General features: G+C 42.2%; 1 pseudogene; it reads left to right on the top strand.

The window, feature by feature from the left end:
* The first annotated feature begins 1,265 nt into the window (after positions 1–1,265).
* On the top strand, positions 1,266–2,210 carry LOC118542109 (putative olfactory receptor 2W6 pseudogene; annotated as a pseudogene).
* Positions 2,211–6,053: the final 3,843 nt, after the last annotated feature.

Genomic DNA, 6,053 nt, shown 5'->3' with positions numbered 1-6,053 from the left:
TCTTCCCAACCAACACCAGCAGAGTGTGTGTGGGAATGTCTCTCTGAGTACTCTGTTCACACAGTGAGGTCACGCAGTCTTTGGTTCTTGGCTGGCTGTTTCTCATCATTCTCTGCCCCCTTCTGTGTCTTCATGGAGCTTTACTGGGGGTCCTATGCCTGGAGCAGTAATTGGGGACTTGCAGAATTCCTGCTTGCAAACCCAGCTGGGTAGAGTTCATAAATTCTTCACAGTCACGCTAGACAGGTGCCGAGAGCAGCCACATAGAGACACACACTGCAGAATATTTCCGTACTCTTGTTCCCGCAGCTTCCTCCTTGCATGTTGCGCAAAGCCATTTCTTAATGGCCAATGGCATTTTCCCTCCCCACAGCTGATACGAGCCCGGTGGACTCTAGTGCTATAAGGCTGAGACCCAGCAAAGCGCTTGCCGTGAGCTATGGGAAACATGTAGAGCTGAGAATATTCAGGGCCTGTGCTGATGCCACCAGTCCTGTAGAGCCGTGAGGTCTGGGTGGGGGTGTGACAGGATCTAGCCTACTTTCCAGCGTGCACCAGGAGAAGCCAAGGCATGGAGAGAGGAACTGCATATCAGGACACAAATGTGTAGATGTGCCTTTTACAGAGACAGAGTACAGTCTATCATCTCAACTCTTTCTGATAGTGAGTGTCAAATGTTATTGCATTTAATCTCAATAAAATTACGTGTTGTTAAGGAACTGTGTGACATGCATATTTGTGAACTCCCTGAATGCCATCCATGAGTTTGGTTCTTTGTGTCTATGCAAGTACTACTTTCTCTTCTGGAAACATATTTTGCTCAATCTGCCACATGTAAAATTCTTACTTGTTATTTGGAAAACAACCAAAAAAAAAAAAGACCCTCTCAGGTACAGCAGTGTCCCTGAACCTAAACTCTTCTATAGGGGCTTCTCTGATCAATTGGGAATAATTTGAAGCACATTCAGCTTTTTAACAAATCTTTTAGAGAACTTTTACTTCCTCCTTTCTTTCTTATTATTTACAATCATTCACCAAGGAGGGTAACTTCTTGAGTTACCCTCCTCTTCCTTCCAGGAGAATCAGACACACTGCTTTGCATAATATAGGTATCAATAAGTGTATGCTAGGAAAGTGTGGAAGAGCAGAAGACTCTCCTAACTTCATAGACCCACACATGGAAATTGGAGAGTGCTGGGTAGCATCTTCATTTGCTATCTTATTCAATACTTGCTTGTGTGTTTCCATGACAGCTGGTGAAGACTATGGGAAATGACAATAACAGCTACCAACAAGCATTCATCTTGCTGGGCTTTTCTGATCACCCTCGACTGGAGATAATTCTCTTTGCTTTTGTCTTGGTCTTCTACATCTTGACCCTTGTGGGCAACACTGCCATCATCTTGTTGTCAATCATGGATGCCAGGCTCCATACGCCAATGTACTTCTTTCTTGGGAACCTTTCTTTCTTGGACCTCTGCTTTACAACCAGCATTGTCCCCCAGCTGCTGTGGAACCTTTGGGGTCCAGAGAAGACCATCTCCTACCATGGATGTGTGGCCCAGCTCTATATCTACATGGTGTTGGGCTCAACTGAGTGTGTTCTCCTGGCTGTCATGTCCTATGATCGCTACGTGGCCGTCTGCCAGCCGCTGCACTACACTGTGGTCATGCACCCACGTCTCTGCCTGCAGCTGGTGACTGTGTCCTGGTTCTGTGGCTTTCTAAACTCGTTTGTCATGTGTCCCCAGACAATGCAACTCTCCCGATGTGGGCGCAACACAGTGGACCACTTTCTGTGTGAGATGCCTGCTCTTATTGCCATGTCCTGTGAAGACACCATGTTTGTGGAAGCATTTGCCTTTGCCCTGGGTGTCGCCCTTCTCCTGGTGCCCCTCTCCCTGATCCTCATCTCCTACAGCATGATTGCTGCTGCTTTGCTGAGGATCAAGTCAGCCACCGGGCGCAAGAAAGCATTCAACACCTGCTCTTCCCACCTAACCGTGGTGTCCCTTTTCTATGGGACCATCATCTACATGTACCTGCAGCCAGCCAATAGTTATTCCCAAGACCAAGGCAAGTTCCTTACCCTCTTCTACACCATCGTCACTCCCAGTATCAACCCCTTGATCTACACTCTGAGGAACAAGGATGTAAAGGGGGCGATAAAGAGGCTCCTGAGGGGAGAGAAGGGGGCCAGGGAAGCCTGAGGGAGAAGAATGCTGGGGTAATGGATGATGTTCTGGGGTCTCTCTCTTAGATATATATGTGACGATGTGGAGAGCAAACTTTCAGAGTAGAGGGAACACAGCTGGGCATGATGATTTTGAGTGTGACCTCATCCCCAGCCCTCTGGATGTGAAGTAGTTTTCTTCAGTTTAAAGGCATCTATTTTAGGAAATCTCTCCTTTATCCATCTTTGGGCTTCATCCACAACTGCAGGGGACTGGGGGCACTAATTCAAAGCACACAGTCTGCAGATTAAGTCATGAGATGTCAAATAAAAATGAGACAACACCAGCAGCCTCCTCTGGAAGCTCCTTTATTTATGACTATGGTGGTTTTTCAGAGGTGGGCAAAACAACATCAGTCAAATTATAGGACTCTGCCTAGATGTAGGTTGTTTCTTCTTAAGTGAGGAGTTTCCTATTTTTGTTTTTTGTTATTTGGCTTTTTAAGTTTTTATTTTAGTTCCAGTTAGTTAACATATGGTGTAATATTAGTTTCATGTGTACAATATAGTGATTCAACAATTCCATACAACACCCAGTGCTCATCACAAGTGCATTCACCATCCCTTATTTAACTCATCCCCCCCACCTCCCCTCCGGTAACCATCAGTGTGTTCTCTATACTCAAGAGTCTTGATTTGCCACCCCCTCTCTCTGTCCCTTTTTTTCTTTCTCTTTCTCCCTTTGCTCATTTGCTTTTCTTTCTTTCTTTCTTTCTTTCTTTCTTTCTTTCTTTCTTTCTTTCTTTCTTTCTTTCTTTCTTCTTTCTTTTTCTTTCTTTCTTTCTTTCTTTTTCTTTCTTTCTTCTTTCTTTCTTTCTTTCTTTTTTTTCTTTCTCTTTCCTTCTTTCTTTCAAGGATTTTATTTACTTATTTGAAGGAGAGAGACAGCATGAGAAGGAAGAGGGGTACAGGGAGAGGGAGAAGCAGACTCCCTGCTGAGTGGGGAGCCAGATACCTCTTGTGATTTTAGCTTCCATGCAGTTAAATTTTGAACTCTTTAGGAGCCATATGTGGCCTTTCTTTATGATTAAAAAAGAACATTTAGGGGCCCTTGGGTGGCTCAGTCAGTTAAGCTTCTGACTCATGATTTTGGCTCAGGTCATGATGTCAGAGTTATTAGCCCTGCATTGGGCTCCACACTCAGTGGGGAATGTGTTTGAGATTCTCTCCCTCTGCCCCTATCTGCCCCTACCCCCACTCATGCTCACTCACTCTCTCTAAAGTAAATAAATAAATCTTTAAAAAAAAAAGAACATTTAAGTTTCCATTTTAAGGTCAAGAAATCACCCAGATAGCATCATCTTGGAAATAAAAGATGGAATAAATTTTGTCTATTTTTGTCTATTGCCTGTCTTTTTCTTTATCCTTATTCTCTTTGTTGAGACTCTGTGACATGAAAATCACTAGCAAAGCATCCACACACATGAAATGAGTTTATTTCCTATTGTACTTTTCATCCCCATGATTTATTTATTTTATGACTGGAGGTTTGTACCTCCTAATTCCCTTCACCTATTTCACCCATCCCCCCACCAACCTCTTCTCTAGCAACCACCAGTTTGTTCTCTGTATTTATGAGTCTGTTTCTGTTTTGTTTGTTCATTTGTTTTGATTTTTAGATTCCACTTACAAATGAAATCATATGATATTTGCCTTTCTCTGTCTGACCTGCTTTTAATAAAAACAAAAAATATTCAAACAACCTTCTCTACTTAGAGCTTGAATAGTAAGATCAACTCTTGCCACTATAATTCTCCTTTATTCCTTTTGACACATTAATATTTTCTTTAGATATTCAAATCCTATCAGTCAAGTTAAGAAAATATTCCTTTTGCAGCTGTCCTTCTATGATGATTTTTTAAAAATTTTATTTAATTTTATTATGTTATGTTAGTCACCATACAATACATCATTAGTTTCTGATGTAGTGTTCTATGATTCATTGTTTTCATATAACCCCCAGTGCTCCATGCAATACATGCCCTCCTTAATACCCACCACCAGGCTAACCCATCCCCTCACCCCCCTCCCCTCTAAAACCCTCAGTTTGTTACTTGGAGTCCATAGTCTTTCATGGTTCATCTTGCCCTCCGATTCCCCCTGCTCATTTTTCCCTTCCTTCTCCTAATGTCCTCCATGCTATTCCTTATGTTCCACAAATAAGTGAAACCATATGATAATTGACTTTCTCTGCTTGGCTTATTTCACTTAGCATAATCTCCTCCAGTCCCATCCATGTTGATGTAAAAGTTGGGTATTCATCCTTTCTAATGGCTGAGTAATATTCCATTGTATATATGGACTACATCTTCTTTATCCATTCATCTGTTGAAGGGCATCTCGGCTCTTTCCACAGTTTGGCTATTGTGGACATTGCTGCTATGAACATTGGGGTGCATATGGCCCTTCTTTTCACTACATCTGTGTCTTTGGGGTAAATACCCAGAGTGCAATTGCTGGGTCATAGGGTAACTCTATTTTTAATTTTCTGAGACATCTCCATAGAGAGACTATGGACTCTGAGAAACAAACTGAGGGTTCTAGAGGGGAGGGGGATGGGGGGATGGGTTAGCCTGGTGATGGGTATTAAAGAGGGCACATAGTGAATGGAGCACTGGGTGTTATGCACAAACAATGAATCATGGAACACTACATCAAAAACTAATGATGTAATGTATGGTGTTTAACATAACATAATAAAATAAAAAAAGAAAAAATGGGCAGAAGACATGAACACACACTTCTCAAAAGAAGACATACAAATGGCTAACAAACACATGAAAAAATGTTCATCATCATTAGCCTCTATGATGATTTTTAATTCTTATTTATTTATTTTTGTTTATTATTTATTTATTTGTTTATTTATTTTTGTGGGCGTGCCTGAGTGGGGGGGTTGGGGGAGGGGCAAAGGGAGAAGGAGAAAGAGAATTCCAAGCAGGCTCCATGTCCAGCATGGAACCCAACACTGAGATCATGACCTGAGCCAAAATCAAGAGTTGGACACTTAACTAACTGGGCCATCCAGGCACCCCACTCTATGATGATTATTTTTACCCTTCTCCTTACTTATTCTTTCATATTTTAATGTTTACAAGATAGTAACAAGTGGAATTTATTGAACATTGTCTATAGCACTATGCTAAGCCCTTTTCCTATTTTTCTGAGCTAATATTTATAATAACTCTGAGAAGTAAACACTATTAATATTCTCTAGATAAGAAATCTGAGTCTAAGAGGGTTTAGTATAAGAGGCTTGATTTGGGGTTGAATTCCTGTTTCCTGGATTGGCACTGACATTGTCAAATGATTCTGAGTCAGACCCCAGTGACTCAGACATGAGAAGGATAGAAGTAGGTTGGTGAGGGAAAACACTCCATTAATACAACCCTCCATGTCTTAACCTTTCAGACTGAAATAACCAGACAGCTTTATCTTATTTATCTCTTCTGAAGTCACTCCATTAAGGACACTTACCACCAACTCCTGTGCAGCAAAGTCAGGGGAAACTGGATGATGCCCCAATGATGGCCTGGAGGCTAAGACCCAGTTCTGCTGCTTGAGGCTGCACTGTGCTCTCCTGGGCATAAGGGCCTGGGCCAGGATGCCAGAGGAAAGGAGAGGGGGCTTGTGGAGTAGGGGAGTGGGCCAGTGTGCTGTCCTCACTCATCCTGCCTTTGCCCTCATCTTTGGCAATCTATTTTACCCAGCCTGACATAGGTTTGTTGCCTCCACAACTCTTTTCCAGATTATGCAAAGCCCATATGAATCTTGTCCTGAAGACTTATCAATAAGAATCCCTTGAAATTTGTCTCTAACA

Source organism: Halichoerus grypus, chromosome 2 (genome assembly GCF_964656455.1).
Source record: "Halichoerus grypus chromosome 2, mHalGry1.hap1.1, whole genome shotgun sequence".
NCBI lineage: Eukaryota > Metazoa > Chordata > Mammalia > Carnivora > Phocidae > Halichoerus > Halichoerus grypus.
This window is presented reverse-complemented; position numbering and strand designations above follow the sequence as displayed.